General features: G+C 47.2%; 1 long non-coding RNA gene across 1 annotated transcript in view; it reads right to left on the bottom strand.

Moving 5' to 3' along the window:
* Nucleotides 1-24,743, bottom strand: part of LOC138352304 (uncharacterized) — an 85,148-nt gene that overhangs the window by 1,789 nt on the left and 58,616 nt on the right. The window contains exon 4 of the long non-coding RNA XR_011222756.1: nt 20,402-20,442. This is a non-coding gene — a long non-coding RNA (uncharacterized lncRNA). The remainder of the gene's footprint in view (nt 1-20,401; nt 20,443-24,743) is intronic.

Raw genomic sequence — 24,743 nt, 5'->3', positions numbered from 1 at the left:
TGCCTAAATATGCACAATACGCTTATATATTATAATATTAATATATATCTGAGAAAATTTTTGTTTTGAATGAACAACAAGTTAAGATTGATGAATGCGTCTGTGGTATCGACCGCTGGATGTAATGGACTTTAGTCGAGGACGGGTTGCTATAAAGGATAAGAAAAGTGGAGAAGAGTGGAGAATGTGGTGAAGGGTAGGGAAGATTCCTACCACCCACAACCCTTCCCCTGCTCCACCCAGAGTTCCCTCCACCCACAACCCTCCCCCTGCACAACCCAGAGTTCCCTCCACCCACAACCCTCCCCCTGCTCCACCCAGAGTTCCCTCCACCCACAACCCTCCCCCTGCACCACCCAGAGTTCCCTCCACCCACAACCCTCCCCCACCCAGAGTTACCTCCACCCACAACCCTCCCCCTGCACCACCCAGAGTTCCCTCCACCCACAACCCTCCCCCTGCTCCACCCAGAGTTCCCTCCACCCACAACCCTCCCCCTGCTCCACCCAGAGTTCCCTCCACCCACAACCCTCCCCCTGCTCCACCCAGAGTTCCCTCCACCCACAACCCTTCCCCTGCATCTCCCAGAGTTCCCTCCACCCACAACCCTCCCCCTGCTCCACCCAGAGTTCCCTCCACCCACAACCCTCCCCCTGCATCTCCCCGAGTTCCCTCCACCCACAACCCTCCCCCTGCACCACCCAGAGTTCCCTCCACCCACAACCCTCCCCCTGCTCCACCCAGAGTTCCCTCCACCCACAACTCTTCCCCTGCATCTCCCAGAGTTCCCTCCACCCACAACCCTACCCCTGCTCCACCCAGAGTTCCCTCCACCCACAACCCTCCCCCTGCACCACCCAGAGTTCCCTCCACCCACAACCCTCCCCCTGCACCACCCAGAGTTCCCTCCACCCACAACCCTCCCCCTGCACCACCCAGAGTTCCCTCCACCCACAACCCTCCCCCTGCACCACCCAGAGTTCCCTCCACCCACAACCCTCCCCCTGCACCACCCAGAGTTCCCTCCCTCCCCAGAGGAAGGGGTGGTGGTGAAGGTTTGGGAGGGTTTTGAACGGCAGGGAAGGTGGTGAAGGGTATAGAAGATGGTGAAAGGTTGATTAGATGGTGCAAAGCAGGAAAGGTAGGAAGGATAGGGAAGATTGTGAAGGGAAAGGGTTGTGGTGAAGATTAGGGAAGGTAGTACAGGGAAGGGAACCTAGTGAGGGTAGAGAACGTAGTGAGGGTAGGGAGGGTAGTGAAAGGTTGATTAGGTGGTGCAAGGTAGGGAAGGTAATAAGGATAGTGAAGATGGTGATGGGTAGGGAAGTTAATGAAGTGTAGGGGAGGTTGTGAAGGGTAAGGAAGGTGGTGAAGGGTAGGGAAGGTGGTGAAGGGGTGATTAGGTGTGAAGGGTAAGGAAGGTGGTGAATGGTTGGAAAGGTGGTGAATGGTTGGGAAGGTGGTTTAGGGCTGGGAAGGTCGTGAAGGGTGGAGAAGATTGTGAAGGGTTGGGAAAGTGGTGAATGGTAGGGAACGTATTGAAGGTAGGGAAGGGAAGGTTGCGAAGGACGGAAGGTTGTGAAGGATAGGGAAGGTTGTGAAGGATAGGGAAGGTTGTGAAGGATAGGGAAGGTTGTGAAGGATAGGGAAGGTTGTGAAGGATAGGAAAGTTGGTGAAGGTTATGGAAAGTAGTGAGGGGAGGGAAGTGATGCAGTGTAGGGAAGGTGATGGAAGGTTGGGAAGATGGTGAAGGGTATGGAAGGTGGTGAAGGGTAAAGGTGGTGGTGAAGGGTAGGTAATGTGGAGGAGGGTAGGGAAGGTGGTGAAAGGTAGGGAAGGTTTTGAAGGATAGGGAAGGTGGTGACGGGTAGGGAAGGTGGTGAAGGGTAGGGAAGGTTATGCAGGGTTGAGATGGTGCTCATGGGTTGACTAGGTGGTGAAGGGGGTGGGAAGGTGGTGAAGGGGGTGGGAAGGTGGTGAAGAGGGTGGGAAGGTGGTGAAGGGGGTGGGAAGGTGGTGAAGGGGGTGGGAAGGTGGTGAAGAGGGTGGGAAGGTGGTGAAGGGGGTGGGAAGGTGGTGAAGAGGGTGGGAAGGTGGTGAAGGGGGTGGGAAGGTGGTGAAGGGGGTGGGAAGGTGGTGAAGGGGGTGGGAAGGTGGTGAAGGGGGTGGGAAGGTGGTGAAGGGGGTGGGAAGGTGGTGAAGGGTAGATAACGTGGTGAAGGGTAGGGAAGAAGTTGAAGTGTGGGAAAGATGGTGGAGGGAAAGGAATGTAGTGAGAGTAGGGAAGAGAGTGAAGGGTAGGGAAGGTGGTGAAGGGTAGGGAAGGTGGTGAAGGGTAGGGAAGGTGGTGAAGGGTAGGGAAGGTGGTGAAGGGTAGGGAAGGTGGTGAAGGGTAGGGAAGGTGGTGAAGGGTAGGGAAGGTGGTGTAGGGTAGGGAAGGTGGTGAAGGGTAGGGAAGGTGGTGAAGGGTAGGGAAGGTGGTGAAGGGTAGGGACAGACAAGATGTAATCAGACAAGGACAAAGTTACACAATTAAGGAAGGTAATAATTTAGGAAATAATTTCCCCTCTAAATGTTAAGTGGATTGTTTAAATGATAAATAATTTGTAAACATTTGATATTAAATTAAATTCCTCCGAGTATTCGTGTTCCGTACACAATAATACACATTCAGTAAGAGCGTAGCAGAGCGCCGCCACATTCTCAGGTCTGGGCGGCGTCAGCTGACTCCCTCACCACCAGAGACAATTGTAGAACTGCAGTTGTTCCAGTTAGGTCTAATATATTAGTTGATATAAAAATTATCATATTTTAATAATTCAACAAATTAATTCTCTTAATTAATTCGATTTAAAAATAATCATAATTTAGAGGCCTCAGTTTATAAACAATGTAATTCTCTCTGTGACTCAGGAGTCGGGGAGGAAGAGAGGTTCTCGACGTCATTACCGGCTTATATACCACAGGTTGGCAGAGCTGGCGCGTTGGTTCCTAACACAAATTCCGTTCATATGGCTGCGAAAATCTGCATAGCTTCGAGCTGCTCAGTTGTGGCTGTTCTCCGCCTCACAGTAGACAAGTTACCTAACAACCTGACCTGTGATTTGGCCATTTCAATGTGTATATGTGTATGAGTTTTGTCAGGGAGTGAGTGTGGTCACGGAGGGTCAGAACACCAACACTTAATGTGAGAGACGAGGCTTTCGTTGATTTAATTTGGAACTAACCACTAAATATGCACGTGATCGTTATATACTGATACATTGTATAAATTATTGAAGAACTAATGCAGAATGTTACGGCAGGAGTTGTTAGTTGGGGCTTAACTACGGGTCGCCGTGATCAGCCCAACCTGCCCACTTAAAAATAACGTCACTTTATGCTCGTATGCGCTCTATGGCCAAAAATCGACGTAATTTGAATTGAAATCAGAACAAGTTTTTTTTTTATTTATAAAAGAAAATTACAAAATACAAACATAAAAACCACATACAAGAAACCATGAGTACATACATGATACACAATACAGGATACAGGAACACAACAGGCAAAGAACCCAAACACAAGAATAATCAGAGAAATATACATGATACAAAGCATATAACAAACCCCAACACGGGCACATAAGACAAGCTAAAAGCATTACAGGACACGAGGCATTAATAACAGAAAACAGAACCACACAGGGAACCGTAAGCACAAAAAACAAACAAAAGGCACAAAAAACATGCCAACGACCAAAAGGCCGTAAGAACACAAGTACAAAATATATACCACCACCATACTAAACACACCACTACAGCAGCACAATAGCACAACCAGCCAAGCACACTACACACAAAGCTGGAAGTTTAAAACCACACAGAACATATACAGAAAGACACAAGCATACGCAAACCCCACACAAGCAACCCATAAGCAGAAAAAAACGGAACACGCAGGAACCGGAAAACAAAACCCCTCCGACCCAGACACACACATGCATCCCCACCCCACACTCACGCACCCAGGCGCAAGCAACCCCACAGCACACAACAGTCAACAAAGAGGATATTTCTCAGGAAACTTCCACGACGGATACTTCCGCTTATAAGCCTCCCATATTAAGTACTCCAGTTCGGTAGGTGAACGGCCCTTACGACACCGCGGGTACTCCATATACTCGGGAAGCACCGCATCCGGCGAAAGTGGTCACGCCCAACCACGGTACACCGAAGACGAAGAACTCAACTCGGGAGACAGGAACACCGCCGCCGAGGAAGCAAGAGACACCGGAATAGCGGGCGGAGGCTGCCGAGGCCGCAACACTGCTCCCGACAAAGCAGGAGACACACAAGAAATGGCTGGAGACGTGTGGGACGGCAGAACCGCCGCCGACGAAACAGGGGACGGGAGAGGGGGCACGGAACTCTCAGAGCGTGCAGCTTTCTTCAATACTATCACCAAGTCACCACGTCCACTCTCAACGCCGCAAGGGGGGAACCACCCCCACGGGGAACCGGAACCATCCGACGCAGGCGCCCCACCCGAAGCAAGAGATACCGGCCCCACACCGGCCCCCACCCCAACAGCAGGAGCCACACCAGGGCCCACACCATCCACCGGACCCACACCAGCACCAGACGCACCATCCTCGCACTCCACAAAGGAACAGCTCTCAGAAGAAACATCGACACTCGCCGCATCCTCACATTCCTCTGCCCACCAACGAGGAGGTGAAGCACCCGCATCCATACGTGAACGCTTGGGGACAGGCCGTTGATCATCGGAGCTGTCACCCCCTGCAGGAGGCACCCGAGAAGAGCCAGTGGTACACTGTTCCCCAACCGGGGTAGCACGACCCCGCAAAATGTCAACCTCAACAACACAGGGGACGAGACCGCCACCCACAGATGAGACAGGAGAAGGAACAGGCACGGCCGCAGGAGGGGAAAGGTCCAACACAGGTGAGGGCGCCGGCAAAGACGTCGAAGGCAACAGAGGTGCAGAGTCGGAAACAGGTGCAGAAGCCGGTGTAAGCGACGAGACAGACTGCGGGGGCGGAGCCGCACACACCACCACCTTGTCGTGTATACCACCGTCCACACACGCAGGGCCAACAGCCACCACCGGGTCAGCAGGCGGCAGGGTAACCTCCCCACCCACTCCATCACTAGGCGGCAGGTCCTGCGCCACCAACGGGGAAAAATCCTAGTGTCGGAACAAATTAATAGGTGCAGCCGCGACCCCGGTGCAATCAGCTGTCAGATGCCCTTCAATGTCACAACGAAAACATTGTCGAGGCTGTCCCGCGTAGAACGCCCGCATAGTGTAGCTCATCAAGATCACCGCGGAGGGAACAGGAGACTTGAGCTGCAGGCCGAGAGTCCGGGTCCCACACGAGACACCACGCCATCTGCCGACAGAGACGGAGTTCATCTGGATGGAAACGACAGTCCCAAACTGGCCAAAATACTGTCGAAGCAAAGCTTCCGTGAATTCAAACAGCACACCATACAGGGCCACATACGTCACCGAGCAGCACCGGTCAGAGATAGTGACAATACCACCGTCCCCAGGGAGAGGAAGAAAGTGCCCATCGTAACGGGCCACAAAGTCTCTATAGACTGCAGCGGAGTTAAATTTAACAAGTGCCCGATAAGTGGACAACAGTTGGAGCCCGTACAGATTGGCAACATATCCAACAGGACAATCTCAAGGGCCAGGTAAGACGCACGTCCAGAAAATTCCAAACCCACTGTCTTAGAGCGGCGAATAGGGGGGAGGGGGGGTACCCATGGCGCCAACGCAACAACACCACCCTCCCACACGGAATTCCTAGTAACAACTAGGGAGCGCTTGGCGACCACGTCTAGACCCCCTGGCGGTCAGGCCAGCCGGAACAAAAACTGATGTACTATCCCGTTTTTTGTTTGAATCCTCCGTCTTACTCGGTAAGGTTAGCAGAGGAAACTTTCAATTAACGTTTTCATGACGTTTTCAAACTCCAGCTAAATTTCCAGCCCACCTAACCTACCAGAGGACCCTTAACTTACTGTTTTGGGAAAAAAATCCTCAATTTGTTTTTATTTTTTATTTTTCAAATTACGTCCATTTTCGGCCACACGGGCAAACGGCCAAATTCAGACGTAGATTGGGCAGTAAGAGAGCAGATTGGGGGCCCTTGTTCTGACCTACGGATTCCTTCAGCCAATTAAGACTTAATACCTTGTTACTAACGACAGTTTAGATAATCCAGTGCCTATTAACAAATAAACAAAGGAAATTTAACTGTCAAATTAAATAGAAACTAAATTTAGAGGGCACTGAATTATTTTAATTTTATCAATAAATATTTAACCCCCCCCCCCCAACTGTGGGGTTTTGTGCAACACATTGCCATTAGTTACAGTCAATTAGTGATTTAAGACAGAATAATTACCATACCCACATAACCCCCACAGAACGACTATTACGGAATCAACGTTATTCGCTACAGCGGAATTTTCATTGATGAATAATAACAATGGTATTTGATATAGTAATCACACTAATGTGATGTTTCAATGAGTAACTTGACACGTGAGTGCTTGGGAACACCCACGCATAGGTTCGAGTCCTCATCACGGCTCTTATGGATTTTATCACTTGAAATAATATAATTAAACAACGTATGTGCAGCAAGTGACTGAACATATTCATGAGATTAGTTTCAAAATCCGCACACAAGTTTACTAACAATAAAATCTAAAGAAAAGGTGAACAGAGAGGAACAACCATGGAAATTTGCAGTTGCAATTTGGTGTCAATGAGACCATTGCTGATGTGAGAGGCAATGAAGAATAAATATGCTAACAAACTGTTCAATTGTCGCCTCATAATATAGTGGCAGTAATTGGCTACAAGATTTGTTTTTTCATTTGGTCTGTATTCACCTAGTTGTACTCACCTAGTTGTGCATGCGGGGGATGAGCTCTGATCTTTCGGCAGCCTCTTAACTGTCAGTCAATCAACTATTACTAACTACTAACTATTTTTTCAAAGACACACACACACAAAGAAGCAGCCCGTAACAATTGTCCATCTCCCAGGTACAAATTTACTGCTAGGTAACAGGGGCATCAGGGTTAAAGAAACTGTCTATTTTGTTTCTCGCCGGCGCCGGGATTCGAAACCCGGTCCACAGGATTACGTGTCCAGCGTGCTCTCCAGTCAGCCACCACTGTCCCCTCTGTGGTGGGGAAGGGAATTATTAGGAGAAAACGTCAAGCCCCCACGACTATATAGCACTTGGAAGGGGTCAAGATAAGGTTCAGGGATGTAGGGATGGGACGGGGGAAAGGAATGGTGCCCAACCACTTGGACGGTCGGGGAGTGAACGCTGACCTAAATAACGCGAGACCGTCGCTCTACCATCCAGCTTCAAGTGGTTGGACATTCTGTGGTGGGGCCTCAGATTGGCAGGGATCCAGTGGAGTCTCAATGGGTTCAGTCTTTGGCCTGCACTGTTTCTGATATATGTAAATGCTCTCCCGGAGGATATAGAATCGTTCCTTTCATTGTGTGCTGATGATGCAAAAATTATGAGGAGGATTAAGACGGAGGAAGATAGTACGAGGCTACATGATGATCTAGACAAACTGAATAAATGATCCAACAAATGGCTACTAAAGTTCAACCCGAGTAAATGTAAGGTTACGAAACTAGGCAGTGAGGAAAGATTTAGGAGTTGATATAACACCAAACCTGTTTCCTGAAGCTCACATAAAAATCCGCACACAGAGTAGATGCTAGTGGCTGAGTGGAGAGCACGCTGGACACGTAATCCTGTTGATCGGGGTTCGATTCTCTGCTTCTTCTTCCTGAAGACGCCGGGACAGTCATATATACTACATACGTATGATCAATCCTGGAGTATGCGGCCCCAGCACGGAGCCTGTACCTTGTCAAGCACAAGATGAAGCCTGAAAAAATTCAACGGTATGTCACAAGGCTAGTCCCAAAAATAAGAGGCACAAGTTACGAGGAAAGGCTGCGCAAAATGCACCTGACGACAGTGAAAGACAGAAGAGTAAGAGGAAACATGATCACTACCTACAAAATTCCCAGAGGAATTGACAGGGTAGATAAAGATAAACTGTTTAATACGGATGGGACATGAACAAGGGGACACAGGTGGAAACTGAGTACCCAACTGAGTCACAGGGAGGTTAGAAAGAACTTTTCAGTGTCAGAGTTTTTAACAAATGGAATGCATTAGGCAGTGATGTGGTGGAGGCTGACTCCATACACAGTTTCAAATGTATATATGATAGAACCCAGTAGGCTCAGGATTATGTACACCAGTTGATTGACAGTTGGGAGGCAGGACCAAAGAGCCAGAGCTCAACCCCCGCAAGAGGAAATGTAGATGTTTATCTCTCAGAATGTTTGGTAATATGATTATTGTTTGTGATGTGTGTCTATGTATATATTAACACGATGTACTGAACGGGGTGAGAATAGCTTGAGCTACCTCATCCTTTTGTGTGTATTTTACCTCAATAAACTTATTTCAATTTCAATTTCAAACCCACGCAAGTACAACTAGGTGAGTACACACACACACACACACACACAGCCACTTTGGCCAAACGAAACCATCGAGAACACTTTTCATCATGACACAGAACCTCGGCAGCCGTCACCGCTGCTTCCACAATTATCAATCACTCGTGCTTCTTCCTCGCTGTGTGCCCAACCACTTGGGATGGACGGTAGAGCGACGGTCTCCTTCCATGCAGGTCGACGTTCAATCCCCGACCCTCCAAGTGGTTGCGCACCATTCCATCCTTCAGTCCCATCCCAAATCGTTATCCTGATCCCTTTCAATGCTATATTGTCTTAATTACTTGGCACTTTCTCCTGATGGTTCTCTATCCTGAGATCGTGGCTCAGAGGGTTGTTCCCAGGGTTGTGGCATCATGTCGTGGCTCAGAGGGTTGTTCCCAGGGTTGTGACATGTCGTGGCTCAGAGAGTTGTTCCCAGGGTTGTGGCATCATGTCGTGGCTCAGAGGGTTGTTCCCAGGGTTGTGGCATCATGTCGTGGCTCAGAGGGTTGTTCCCAGGGTTGTGGCATCATGTCGTGGCTCAGAGGGTTGTTCCCAGGGTTGTGGCATCATGTCGTGGCTCAGAGGGTTGTTCCCAGGGTTGTGGCATTATGTCGTGGCTCAGGGGGTTGTTCCCAGGGTTGTGGCATCATGTCGTGGCTCAGAGGGTTCTTCCCAGGGTTGTGGCATCATGTCGTGGCTCAGAGGGTTCTTCCCAGGGTTGTGGCATCATGTCATGGCTCAGAGGGTTGTGGGAGCGGTGAGAGCAAATTTGTGCTGTACACCGATGCAGTCACGGTCCCGAGGACGGACCACACGTCGCGGCCAGGCATTAATAAACAAAAATATTAAGATAACCAAAGAAATTGGCAGAATTTCCCAACGACTCCAGATTGCAATAGGCTGCGCTGCAGGCACCTCTCCGACCTGCACCAGGAAGTCCTTCAGACCCCTCACCAGCCGGAGAGTCTGCTGATGCCGCAGGAATGTGCCCACGAAGGGCACACTATCCCAGAAAGGCTCCAGCTCCACGTCACCATCGAGCAGCGATTCATCACAGTCAATCGCAGGCGGGAGGAGGTGGAGGAAGACAGCCAGCTGCCTCAGCAGGTGAAGGAGGCTATATTAGTTCTTGTGCCACTCAAGAACCTGTAGCCGAAGGAGATGCAGGTGGGAATGTCTCTCCGCTTCCTGGCTTGTCATCCACACTTGCACCATCCCTACCATCACCAACCCAGTCATCAACATAAATAAATTAATGAACTTATTCATTTTCTAATTCATTTTGAATCAAATTTTTGAATAAATAAATTAATACACCAAAATATAGAAATAATTCTATATACCATGAAGGGTAAACATATGCAAATAAAGTCAATATCACAGATGGATTAAATATAGCTAGGTTTTCAGTGTTTCATAGTTGGGCTGGAAGTGTTGATGCACGGCCAAAGTGCTTTGTGAAACTTGGACATGACCACCACCTACAAAGTCAAGGAAGATTCGTATTACTGCAGTGTGAAATAGATTTAATGATAAGGATGTCCGTATCACTATCTATCTATCCATGTCTGAGGGGCAGTCTCCTGGGTCTTAGGAAAGAGACATGGACAAAGTCGACCTATTGGGCCTATGGTGAAGAGCAGGTGAAGGGTAGGGAAGGCGGTGAAGGGTAGAGAAGGTGGTGAAGTGTAGAGAAGGTGGTGAAGGGTAGGGAAGGTGGTGAATGGTAGGGAGGGTGGTGAAGGGTAGGGAGGGTGGTGAAGGGTAGGGAGGGTGGTGAAGGGTAGGGAAGGTGGAGAATGGTACGGAAAGTTTTGAAGTGCAGGGAAGGTCGTGAATGGGAGGGAAGCTGATGAAGGGTACGGATGGTTGTGAAAGTTAGGGAACGTATTGAATGGTAGGGAAGATTGTGAATGGTAGGGAAGGTATTGAATGGTAGGGATGGTAGTGAAGGATTGGGAACGTGGTGAAGGGTTGCTTAGGTGTTGAAGGGTAGGGAATATTGTGAAGCGTTGTGAAGTTGGCGAAGTGTAGGGAATGTGGTCAAGGGTTGACTAGGTAGTGAAGGGTAGGGATCGTACTGATTGCAGGGAAGGTAGTGAGGGCAGGTGAATATGGTAAATGGTAGGGAATATGGTGAAGAGAAGAGATGGTGGGGAAGGGTAGGGAAGGTGGTGAAGGGAAAAGGAAGGTTGTGAAGGGTAGGCAAAGTGGTGAAGGTTAGGGAAGATAGCGAAGGGTAGGGAAGGTGGTGAAGGGTTGGGAAAATGATAAAGGGTTGGTAAGGTGGTGAAGGGTAGGGAAGGTGGTGAAAGGTAAAGAAGGTTCTTAAGGGTGGGGAAGGTGGTGATGGGTATGGAAGATTGTGAGGGGTCGAGTAGGTTGTGAAGGTAAGGGGAGGCGGTGAAGAGTAGGGAAAGTGGTGAAGGGTAGGGAATATGAAGAAGGGTTGGTAAGGTGGTGAAGTGTAGGGATGGTGGTGAAGGGTGTGGAAGATTGGGAAGGGTAGGGAAGGTGGTGAAGGGTGAAGAAGATTGTGAAGGGTAGGGTAAGTGGTGACGGGTAGGGTGGTGATAGGAAGAGAAGATGATGAGATGTAGGGTAGTTAGTGAAGGTTGTGAAGGGAAGGGAATTGAAGTTGATGAAAGGTAGGGAAGGTGAAGAAGTGTTGGGAACGTGGAGATGGGTTGGAAAAATGGTGAAGAGTAGGGATAGTGGTAAAGGGCAGGGAAGGTTGTGAAGGGAAGGTTGTGAAGGATAGGGAAGATGGTTAAGGGTAGGAAAGGTGGTGAAGGGTTGGGAAGTTGACGGAGGATAGCGAAAGTGAAGAAGGGTTGGGAAGGTTGTGAAGGGAAGGGAAGGTGGTGAAGGGAATGGAACGTGGTGAAGGATAAGAAGAGTGGTGAAGAGTGAAAAAGGCGGTGAAGGGGAGGGAAGATTCCTACCACCCACAACCCTCCTCCTCCTCCACCCAAAGTTCCTTCCACCCACAACCCTCCCCGTGCACCACCCAGAGTTCCCTCCACCCACAACCCTCCCCCAGCACCACCCAGAGTTCCCTCCACCCACAACCCTCCCCCTGCACCACCCAGAGTTCTCTCCACCCAGAACCCTCCCCCAGCACCACCCTGAGTTCCCTCCACCCACAACCCTCCCCCAGTACCACCCAGAGTTCCCTCCACCCACAACCCTCCCCCAGCACCACCCAGAGTTCCCTCCACCCACAACCCTCCCCCAGCACCCCTCCCCCAGCACCACCACCCAGAGTTCCCTCCACCCACAAACCTCCCCCTGCACCACCTAGAGTTCCCTCCTCCCACAACCCTCCCCAGCACCACCCAGAGTTCCCTCCCCCAGCACCACCCAGAGTTCCCTCCACCCACAACCCTTCCCCAGCACCACCCAGAGTTCCCTCCACCCACAACCCTCCCCCAGCACCACCCAGAGTTCCCTCCACCCACAACCCTCCCTCAGCACCACCCAGAGTTCCCTCCACCCACAACCCTCCCCCAGCACCACCCAGAGTTCCCTCCCCCAGCACCACCCAGAGTTCCCTCCACCCACAACCCTCCCCCAGCACCACCCAGAGTTCCCTCCACCCACAACCCTCCCCCAGCACCACCCAGAGTTCCCTCCACCCACAACCCTCCCCCTGCTCCACCCAGAGTTCCCTCCACCCACATCCCTCCCCCAGCTCCACCCAGAGTTCCCTCCACCCACATCCCTCCTCCTGCACCACCTAGAGTTCCCTCCACCCACATCCCTCCCCCAGCTCCACCCAGAGTTCTCTCCACCAACATCCCTCCCTGCTCTTAGGGAAGGTGGTGAAGAATAAGGAAGGTTGTTAAGGGTAGAGAAAGGGTTGTAGGGTTGGGAAGGTGGGGAAGGGTTAGGAAGGATGTGAAGGGTAGGGACGGTTGAGAAGGGATGCGAAGGTTATGAAGGTTAGGGAAGATGGTGAAGGGTAGGAAAAATGGTGAAAGGAAGGGGAGATTGTGAAAAGTAAGGTCGAAGGTGGTGAAGGGCTGATTAGGTGGTGATGGGTTGGGAAGGTGGTAAAGGGTAGGGGAGGTGGAGACGGGTTGGGTGGTGATACGTAGGAAATATTGTGAAGGGTAGGGAAGGTTGTGAAGGGTAGAGAATGTGGTGAAGTGTAGAGAATGTTCCCTTCACCACAACCCTCCCCCTGCTCTACCCAGAGATCCCTCCCTCCCCAGAGGAAGGGGTGGTGGTGAAGGGTAAGGATGGTTGTGAAGGGTAGGGATGATGGTGAAGTGTTGGGATGGTTGTAAAGGGAAGGGAAGGGGGTGAAGGTTAGGGAGGGTTTTGAACCCAGAGTTCCCTCCACCCACAACCCTTCCCCAGCTCCACCCAGAGTTCCCTCCACCAACAACCCTCCGCCTGCACCACCCAATTCCCTCACCCTTCTAACCCCTCCCCTCTCCCCATTCTCAATCACTCGGCCGCGAAATTTTAAATAACCTAAACACTTTCCTATTTCGCATATTGTTAAAACAGTGAAATATTTACCTATACCCGTACCCCAATATATAGTTTTATGTGCATGCAATGGAACACCGTCGAGGGCGCTCAGTTCCACGCTCGTGGAACAGCTGTGCTTGTATTGCTAAACAGTTAATACGTCACCTTAACATAAATGCTACATGTGCCCGAAGATCTGTGCATTCTAATGGCTTTAGGCATAGTATATATAATATCTCTGTCTTGAAATCCAACATTCTGCTTGTAACTCATTTTGTACATATGTACTAGTCCCTAAATATACTATTATTATTATTATAACGTTACGTACTCTTTACACGTTAACATTCTCCACATAATGTGTTAACTCCTGTTAATACAGCCTTATTCCTTATGCTGCCCTTAGTCTTCTTATCCACCACCTGCAGGTATAGGCTAACACTTCACCTCATTTCCCATTGAACAAGAAATACATTACTAGCAATCTTAAGTCATCTTTAAGTATTATAGGTTAATACCAAACTGATTAGAAATGCAGAGTCAAATATCGTGTCTCCATATTCTAACATATACCCACATAATCCCACATATTCTTACTTATTCTCACATACTCCAAAACACTAGAAGTAAAACCTGAATTATAGAATCAATTTCAGCAGACTACAGAAGCAAGACGTTCTAGTTAACTAACCCATTCAGACACAGTCAAAGACAGCCAGACAGACGCAGTCAAAGACAGCCATCCAGACACAGTCAAAGACAGCCATCCAGACACAGCCAAAGACAGCCATCCAGACACAGCCAAAGACACCCAGACAGACACAGCCAAAGACACCCAGACAGACAGACAGCCAAAGACAGCCACAGTCAAAGACAGCCAGACACAGTCAAAGACAGCCAGATAGACACAGCCAAAGACAGCCAAATAGACACACACAATAACTTATCTAACTCATTTATGTGAGATTTTTCTCTACGCCTACCTCCCTTAAGAGGTGGACTACAAGTTTAAAGTCTGCTCACGGCAGTTAAGCATGAGTCCAGTAGAAAAAGGAAAAGCGGGAGCAAACCGCCAGGCCTCCACCACCAAGGGTGAAAACCTGTCCACAATAGGCCGCTGGCTGCTGCTAGTTAAACAGGACTTTAAACTAATAAAGGGTAACCGACGGGTTCTCACAATCAAATATTTATATTTGATGTGGCGCTATGAATTGGAATTCGAATTCCCAAGAACAGCCGCCTTATCAAGATCACATCAACATTTAATAATATGCAGAAATATGGTGGAATAATATGGTTGAAGGGTTGACATCAAAGACTGTTTTCTATAACATAACAATTTATTAATAACAAGAGACTAACTACTACATTACCGAGTTTACATTACGTTAATGTCAATCCAGTGGCACGATAACAAACAGCTAAATAGAAACCCTTGCTGTGAGGCTGCATACTGAACTAACCTGAACACAGGTGTGCCCACTGATGACGCAATACTGCAAAACAAAGAAAAATATCACAGACTAAGTTACACCACAGCGAATGGTTACGTTATTGTACATCAAGTGGCATTTGCAACACAGCTATTCAACAGCCCCTCGAGAAGTGACAGCAGGCTCCATCTTGCTGACACTTCGGGCTGACAACATGAACTAACTGAACAAATGAAGGATCCACTGAAACAAAGACACAAGCAGGCAATCAATAGTGTCACGGTTTCCCTGACAGCTACTATAATCACAAACTTCGGGGTCCTCCCGCCCCCCAGGAGAGACCCACGTAACTAGGCGGAAGTCTAACAGTGACTCCCCCCTATCACAACCCCGTGTGAACACTCTTTGCAACTCCCACTAAGAAGTTGCCCTGTTGTAACCCGATACACAGACAGGCAAGGCGGGATTCTGGGACACAGCTCCACAGATCCCTAGACGAATCTACTCTCGTCACCAGACGACAACCAAAAGAAATTGCCTGAAGTGATTAATTACGTTAATTGACTGATCGCAGCAGTCAGCAACAAAGTACTACGGTAATCACAAACAATTGTCTCCCACTAGACAACAATATGATGATACTCTACGTTAATCTTTAACACTTGTCTCTTGTTAACAATAACTCAACATATTACACCACACTTGACTCCTTGCAAGTATTCAGTGAGTAATTCTCAATTAAGGTCAAACGGACCACTAATTACATCCCCATTGAGTTACGTTAACTAAGCCTACCCTAACATGGTAGCTTCTCCACAGTCTGTGTCAAAAAAAATTACGAGTGAGCGTTAATTACCCTAATTAACCCACTAATTACTGAACCATTAATTAACTGTCACCAGGACCGATAATTAATCATCCTTAAGTACGTCTCACTCCGCACTGCCTAAGCAGGTCTCATCAAACACTGTGAATTCACGGGAAAGGAGTTAATTACCCTAATTAACAAGATGTGCCAATAATCTACTGTCCTCAGGATATGATTAATACAACGATTTATGCTAGCTCCATGACCTCGCTTTACCGAGTCACCGGAGCTCTCCAATGCTAATTACTCCACTAATTAACATGAGCCACTAATTGCTATACCCCTGAAAGGTAATTAGTCTCGAGCATATTACGTTAACACAAATACTGACAGACTCTGACAGAACCTCTCCCACTACGTGAATTCATGATGAGAAGGCTAATTACATAATTAGCTAGAGTGGTTAATTAACTGTCACATGGACAATTAATTGCTCCCGAGACGTATCTCCTTCTAGCTCAACACTGTTCTCTCTTATAACAGCCCTCACTCACTCCACAATACTAAGTGTGCACCCCTTATCCAGTTAATTACCCCTTAATTAACTCACTGAATCCTTAAATCCTTAACATAACTTAAAGAAACAAAGTAACCCCAGCGTTACATAGGTCACACTATAATGGCATGCAACAACACATCAGCACTGCCCACATATGGTTGCAGCTACTGCAATTCGCTAATTACTGTGCCCACACAATAAAAACACATGGTTGTGCAACACACACAAGTATACTAATATTACTGCCCCTCCTCTTTTACTTCTTGCACCCGCTTGCAAAGGAATACTGTGAACACACATACCTCAGCCAGGCAATTAACCCATCAATTGCCTGCTCTCAATAAGTACTGTGAATTCCCCTGAATAATCCTAGAGGTCCCTTAAACCCTCAACACAGTTCCTGGGGCAATAATATTGTATAAACTGAAACAATACTGCACAAACCTGCAACACAATGATGCCGTCAGCATACCCCACGTGCTAATGACATCATTAGGCAATCAGTCAGCAATCACACCTACTGACTTACCACACAATACAGTACATAAACATGCAAATGAACACACAGGAATGACATTCACATAATCAAAGGAAATTATATCACCAAGTAGTATGTACTAATTACACAGACTCCAGGGGTCCCCACTGACTCTACTGTCTACCTCTAATGATTATAATTTTACGGTACTTCTATGGCATTAATCCAGCCTGAACGATTATATAGAATCGACAGGCTGGATCACTTATACGGTAAATCTCTACACTGACTGGTTACATCCTCTAGTCAGTCTACTAACATACTAGCATACAGCGTGGTCCCGTGTATAATCTCTATCTCCAGGTACCGCCCCTACCCGACACCTGGATTCCACTGACAGCTGCCCCTCAGCTGTTTTTCTAGCCTGGCGAGGCTCTGAGATAACTCTTACCGTGAATATCCACCGGTACCCAACACACTGTAATAGTACACATTTCTACTCCTTTCTACTGCCCTCTTTCCCTCATTTTTCCTCATTACCAAAGTTACTACCACACTAGCTGACACACTTAGCTGCTTGCTCCTCATGCGTCGACAAGATGTGGCCCTAGGCTGTCCCGGGAAAGTGGCCAAGGCATGTGGCCACAGCGCCCCTCCCGAGCTGAGAGAGGGGGGGGGGTTGGGTGGCCGGCGTGCGGGTGGCCTGAGTGGCGCATGACGTCATAACACCCCACCGGCCGGGCTGGCGGGCGGGGTGGTGTTTGCCTGGGTGGGTGCCCTCCACCCGTGGGTGGGTGCCCTCCACCCGTGGGCGGGCGCGCACATGGGTGCCGCCCACAGGAGTACCCACGCGGCTGGGGAATCTCAACCCAATCAGACTATAGAGCCTGCCTGGCTCAACACTGTGGTGACAATGGCCGGCGGCGTCCCCATACTGACGCAGCCTGGCAGAATGCAAAGTCCAACATGGGCCTGTAATATCACATACGTGTACACTGCCCAACATCAATTGTCCATTGCCACTAGACAGGATACTCAGACCCGAGGGATGAGGGATCAATCTGATACACCATGAGGCTCTGCCAGCCTGCCTCATGCGTTCACACAGTCAACTGTCTCTTAGCTTTTTACTGTTTCTTCCGTAAATCCCTAGCCCCAATTCACTTAATTAGGCCTTGACACAACCCCTGATGGCAGGAGTGCCACCAATCGAGTAATTTGGACGACAGAAGCGATTAACAGGGGGTGGAGGCGGCAAGCGTGCCACCCCCACCCAAACACCTCTTGCTTCCCTGGCCGCCCAATTCAAAACTGAAGATTTCGCGGGCTAAGGGAACTCAAATACCCATACCTTCTCCCTACAATGCCTAGACCAATCAGCTTGGAGCCGGCACAGCTCCTCATGCCGGACCCAATCATAGTTCTTCGCGCCAAAACTAGGCTTGGACCACACGTGCGGGACCCAATCATATGCCTCCGTCACCCTCGGCGTCTTGTGACGTCACAAGGAGGAGGAGGCCTAAGGAGTGGCGTGATGTCTCCCATGTGGGGGGGGGAGCAACATTCACTCCACTCTCTCTCTCCCCTCCCCCCTGTAAAACCGTTGGGAGAGTCAAGTACCTCCCTACACCACTTCACTCTCAACTCCCATCCTATTTCACAGAAACAGGAAAATCTCTGTAATTCTCTCTACAGAGCAATCACAAACTTCTAACTACTTTCAAGTGATAGTTCGTAACAAAAGCTTTCATCCAACACCCAACAAGCATATGTTATTTTGAAAGCTTCAATTTCTAGAGTGCCTAGCCTAATCTAGAACTAGGAAAAACTAGCTGAGGGATCTAGATCCCTCACAATTTACTTCAACAAAATTAAGCGACAGTTTAAAGAAAAGATTTTGAAAATCCAGGTAAATATGTGGATAAAAATTATACTTATCTAAGACATAACCTATTAAATGTAGACTGTCCTATAAATTATATAAACACGTTGGAGGCAGTAGATAGAAGAGAGGAATAAGAAGTGTGAGGAGTTAGAGAATAAAAATGGTAAAAATATACTTAAATATATTGAAAAAATATATTGTGTAACAGTTTTTTTTTATTATTTTCTACCACAAAAGTGGCCACACATTTACAGTGCTAACCAGCATATATACATTTTCTTCTGTCCTCCATGGACAGGGTTAGAGATATGTTAAATATATAGTTCAGGGATTTATTGAACAATCAACCACAGGTGATTCGGTGCTTTTAAAATGCTAAGCTAACCTACATACGTAAATACAAAGATACATAGATTTACGTATGGCCTACATAAATTGTTCGATGTGTCTTTTACATAGTGTCATTAATGTGCATTTACAAATGTGAAATGAAATTCTGATCAGCTTCCATATATACTTTATACACATACATATACATACTCATACATATACGTTCATATACATATATACATACATATATACACACACATGCATTCACATACATTTGTCTCTTTTACTCTGACAGAGTGAGATAGCTGATAGAGAAACTAGTGTGCAGTTAAGCATTTAATCAATGAAGGTGGTGAAGGTGCTTTTACAAGCTCAGGTTATATAGTTACATCACATACATTGTATAATTGATACATTACATGGTCAATCTTGGGTACAAGTCCAATATATCATCAAGTGTTCCAGTACTCCTATAGTAATTACACAGTTCAGCATACCTGAGCCCAGGAGGGCGAAAGTCAGTCAATATGGGACATTCTACAATATAATGTTCAAGAGAGTGCATGTTTTCTCTTTCACAAAGTTGACACATTGTGTACTCGACATTTGAGTTTTGAGAAAGCTGCCAGATACGTCTATATCCCAGGCGTATTCTGGCCACTATAACATCACATTGCCGAGTTCTTGTTCTATTAGTCCCATATGTGAATGTCTCCTCACGATATCTATCATAATATTTAATGCTACAACTTTCAGGTCTTTGTGAATTTGTTAGGTCGGCGAGATCTTCATTAGATATTTGTTTAAGTATTCTCTTTGTCACTGCTAATGAAACACCCATATCAGTTTCTACCACTGGTTTTCTACAGGCTGTGGAATGGACAGCATGTGTAACAGGAGTATTTGTGTAACAGTATTATGCTCTAAAGTACATGGTATTGAGATAGAGAAAGGCAAAATGCAAAGTTAGGAATTCACCTAGTTGTGTTTGCGGGGGTTGAGCTTTGCTCTTTCAGCCCGCCTCTCAACTGGGTATGCTAGATGAAATGAATATGTGGAGAGATGTTGGACTGATAGACAAATAGCAAATATACAAAAGTATACAATAGTAAATATACGAAATATATACAATAACAAAAGTTCTTCCTCTTCTATATATTAAAAGAGAACACATTATGCTCAATGTCTCGCCACGACACATGAACGTTCTCAACTTTACCAACTAATATTAAAGCTTGATACAGTGTTGACCCCGGCAGATACTTTACACCTCGAGTGCTTTAAAGCTTGCTACATCTCCATCAGTGTCCTGGCGCTTTCTCCTGATACTTCCCTTCCATCAGTGTACATAATTGCTGCCCTTTTTTGCCTTATAAAATTATCTGAATCTGATCATCGTATCATGTTATGTCTCTAAGAACACGTTTACAGCTGCTTACTCTACACTTGGAACCTTGAAGCAAGTCACCTGTTTGACACTAATTCCGATCCCTGACAGGCCAGACAAATTGACAGGTGGTGGGTCAAGATGGGTTAACCTAGTTGCTTGTGCTGGTACTCCCTTCACCTGACCTATCTCCCATGACCTCAAGACCGGCCAGCTGACCTCTGGTTGGCCAGGCAGCTTGACACCACTGGCTGGACGTGTGTCAGCCGGCAAGTGTATCTACACATACACCCAGTACACAGGAAAACTGTACCCCAGGAGGACTATACCCCACAACTACGATTCTTAGGACGCTTAGCGACCCCCCACCACCCCGGATAAACCCAGCCTACATTTACACTAGTTGTGATTAATTACCGGACATCATAATATGGCTTCAATGGAAACTGAAGGAAATTGTTACGTACCTTAAAAATTGGTGGATTTGTGTCCCGCGATGACCTGTTGCCTGAAAAAAAAATACGATTTTATTTTTTTATTTTTACACCTTTTTATACATTAGGGTCCTCATATTCCACATGAATAATCATATTTTAATCCACATATATAAGCAGCGCCCGTAAATGTGAAGCTTGAGCATCGAGATGTTACTTACTTTTGCCTGAAGGATGAGGTCGCTGGAGCCCCTCGTCTAAAAAGGCGAGGCAGGACCAGTGATTGAACACAACACTGCTAGCAACACACACACACACAGACCGAGGAAGACGACCTAATATTTCAACACAAGACAAACACTGCACTAAAGATAAGAGCGACCGACACGTACGTTGTTTTGGAACAGCAGGTACGGTCTGCCTTCCTCTAATGTTTCCTGTAGAACATTTAACTATCCAGAGTCGACACTTCGTCGGGGACAGCGGTAGCAGCCTTATCTACCCTGGTGTTTGGACATTGTTTGACAACAATCGCATAGTTAAGGTTCCTACAGCCTTTAAAGCATTATAATTGTTCTGTATACAAGCAGGAATTAACATTACAACAGACAGTTAAATCACTTCGACTAAATACTTGTTTTTAGTTTCCATCAGAAATGGTGATATTTTTTCAAATTAGATTTTCTTATTTCCGTCACTCCGCTCCACTCCACTCCACATATGTTATGACTATACTCTAACTACCCATCCTCAGGCTGAGCTGTTTCAAGAGGCAGCCCTCCCCAGAAATGCAGCAATTAACACTTATGTACAGTGTACACAAAATTTACGTGTTCTTCAATATAAATAATATATATATATATATTAGAGCTAGCGGTATAGTTACGTTGTGTTGAGGTTCTATGGGCAATTATATACCTGAAGCATTTACAGGTGCGATTCGAATACAGGACGTTAGCAAAGCGCTGTTCGAAAAATGTTCGAACTTCATCTCTTGTGAGTCGGGTGTAAAGTCCTAACGTTCATAAACATAGGTTTGACGACTAGATTAATGAGTATTTGGCCTTTGTTTATGAGGCCGGGCTGTGACTTGACCCGCAGAAGTAAAGGGATCAGTTCTTCGTTTCAGAGTGAGAGTAAACTCGTTCAAAAACTCATTCGAAGCCAGGTGATGTTTCATCACAGTTTCGCCTTAAAACCAGCCCGTCCTCGCATACAAAGATCCAAGCATGTTAATCCAGCCGCCAAACCCCCTGTTTATGAATGAAAAGCGGTTTACACACGACACACAACTGATAACGTCCGAACACTTCAGGAACAAGAGCTTCGCTGACGTCTTCTGTTCGAACCACAATTCTATAAACAGCCCATCCTCCAAACAAAGACCCAAAAGTTATTCCATCCACCCGCCAACCCTCTTTTTATGAATGAAAAACGGTTTACACACGACTTACAACTGCTGACGTTCCAACATATCCGGAACAAGTGCTTCACTGACGAATTTTGTTCGAATCACAACGCTGTAAATGCTTCACCCACGTACTACAAATAATTGCCAACAGAACCTAAACACCTAACCTATCCTATGCCTATATATACACAATATACTAATATATTATAATATTAATTAATACTTGAGAAAATTCCCGTTTTGAATGAACAGCATGTTAAAATTTATGAATGCGTCTGTGGGGTTGACTGCTGAATGTAATGGACTTGAGTCGAGAATGGGTTGTATAAATGCTTCACCCACGTACTGCTAATACAAATAATCGCCAACATAACCTAAACACCTAACCAATGCCTAAATATGCACAATACGCTTATATATTATAATATTAATATATATCTGAGAAAATTTCTGTTTTGAATGAACAACAAATTAAGATTGATGAATGCGTCTGTGGTATCGACCGCTGGATGTAATGGACTTTAGTCGAGGACGGGTTGCTATAAAGGATAAGAAAAGTGGTGAAGAGTGGAGAATGTGGTGAAGGGTAGGGAAGATTCCTACCACCCACAACCCTTCCCCTGCTCCACCCAGAGTTCCCTCTACCCACAACCCTCCCCCTGCTCCACCCAGAGTTCCCTCCACCCACAACCCTCCCCCTGCTCCACCCAGAGTTCCCTCCACCCACAACCCTCCCCCTGCTCCACCCAGAGTTCCCTCCACCCACAACCCTCCCCCTGCATCACCCAGAGTTCCCTCCACCCACAACCCTCCCCCTGCTCCACCCAGAGTTCCCTCCACCCACAACCCTCCCCCTGCTCCACCCAGAGTTCCCTCCACCCACAACCCTCCCCCTGCTCCACCCAGAGTTCCCTCCACCAACAACCCTCCCCCTGCATCACCCAGAGTTCCCTCCACCCACAACCCTCCCCCTGCATCACCCAGAGTTCCCTCCACCCACAACCCTCCCACTGCACCACCCAGAGTTCCCTCCCTCCCCAGAGGAAGGGGTGGTGAAGGTTTGGGAGGGTTTTGAACAGCAGGGAAGGTGGTGAAGGGTATAGAAGATGGTGAAAGGTTGATTAGATGGTGCAAAGCAGGAAAGGTAGGAAGGATAGGGAAGATTGTGGAGGGAAAGGGTTGTGGTGAAGATTAGGGAAGGTAGTGCAGGGAAGGAAACCTAGTGAGGGTAGAGAACGTAGTGAGGGTAGGGAGGGTAGTGAAAGGTTGATTAGGTGGTGCAAGGTAGGGAAGGTAATAAGGATAGTGAAGATGGTGATGGATAGGGAAGTTAATGAAGTGTAGGGGAGGTTGTGAAGGGTAGGGAAGGTGGTGAAGGGTAGGAAAGGTGGTGAAGGGGTGATTAGGTGTGAAGGGTAAGGAAGGTGGTGAATGGTTGGAAAGGTGGTGAATGGTTGGAAAGGTGGTGAATGGTTGGGAAGGTGGTTTAGGGCTGGGAAGGTCGTGAAGGGTGGAGAAGATTGTGAAGGGTTGGGAAGGTGGTGAATGGTAGGGAACGTATTGAAGGTAGGGAAGGGAAGGTTGCGAAGGACGGAAGGTTGTGAAGGATAGGGAAGGTTGTGAAGGATAGGGAAGGTTGTGAAGGATAGGGAAGGTTGTGAAGGATAGGGAAGGTTGTGAAGGTTATGGAAAGTAGTGAGGGGAGGGAAGTGATGCAGTGTAGGGAAGGTGATGGAAGGTTGGGAAGATGGTGAAGGGTATGGAAGGTGGTGAAGGGTAAAAGTGGTGGTGAAGGGTAGTAATGTGGAGGAGGGTAGGGAAGGTGGTGAAAGGTAGGGAAGGTTTTGAAGGATAGGGAATGTCGTGACGCTAAACCCCGGTTCATTCCGAACACAGCGATTACACAACACATAACACCTTGCCTCAGCAACCGTTACTACCACCGTGTACTCCTACACACACCAGACCCTTGAGGCGTACCACTAGGTTTGTACTGGAACACAATGAATGAACATATGGAAGGTATTTAAAGGCCGTCGTGTTTTGTCATTTAATTACAAAGAATAGACTCTGACAAATAATAATATATTAACATACTCTATTAGGTCAATACACTTCCAATACCCATAGACCACTTGACCTCCGCGGTCACCACCCACACTCGTAACTTCCGCCTAAGTCCCTAATACGGAATGATTACTACAACGCTCCACACCCGGTTAGTCTTACATTCAATACTCACATACTGCAGACTTAACTTGGTCACTAAGATCACAACAGGCTCTCGCATAGCTGTCTGCTACACTTCGCTGCTGCCACAAACGGAGACCTCGGAGGACTTGCTAGTTCAACTTCCACAACCAGACTGCCTCCAGCCAACCATGGCCTCAATCATTTCACCACGCCTCTCGAGGAAGGTATAATCCGATTAACCTTATCCCTAGAGCGGTAACCTTGATCCTAGAAGCCTGACGAAGAATAATTCCTCTTTCCAGGAATTATTAATTTGGCTAAACAGCTTTGGTCTTAATCCATTGCCCTTTCTTAGATATGTGATCCATAGTCTGTCTACTTACATGTACTTTCAATCATCATTCGTTAAGTGTTGTAGTAATGATCCTCTAGCTAATAATTCCTACTAACGTGTGGATTACAACACCACTCCCCTCCTTAAACACGCATATGTCCCCATATGCATCATTGCAATGGTTCCATTAGTGCAAGGACCTGGAGGATGCACCCACCATATGTGTACAACTAAAAAATCATCCAATAAGTTCATCATACACACAATGAAATAAATTAAAATTTTCCCCGACATGACTCACAACACTTCTCCAACATATACATTATATTCACATCATAGCACAGGTGAAATAGTCTGTAATAATTTTTCCCATCTCCAACAATGCACATATACCTAAACTGCTGACATATAATTACATACAAACATAACCATAAAAT

The sequence above is a fragment of the Procambarus clarkii genome, chromosome 53 (genome assembly GCF_040958095.1).
Source record: "Procambarus clarkii isolate CNS0578487 chromosome 53, FALCON_Pclarkii_2.0, whole genome shotgun sequence".
In the NCBI taxonomy this organism is placed as follows: Eukaryota; Metazoa; Arthropoda; class Malacostraca; order Decapoda; family Cambaridae; genus Procambarus; species Procambarus clarkii.
This window is presented reverse-complemented; position numbering and strand designations above follow the sequence as displayed.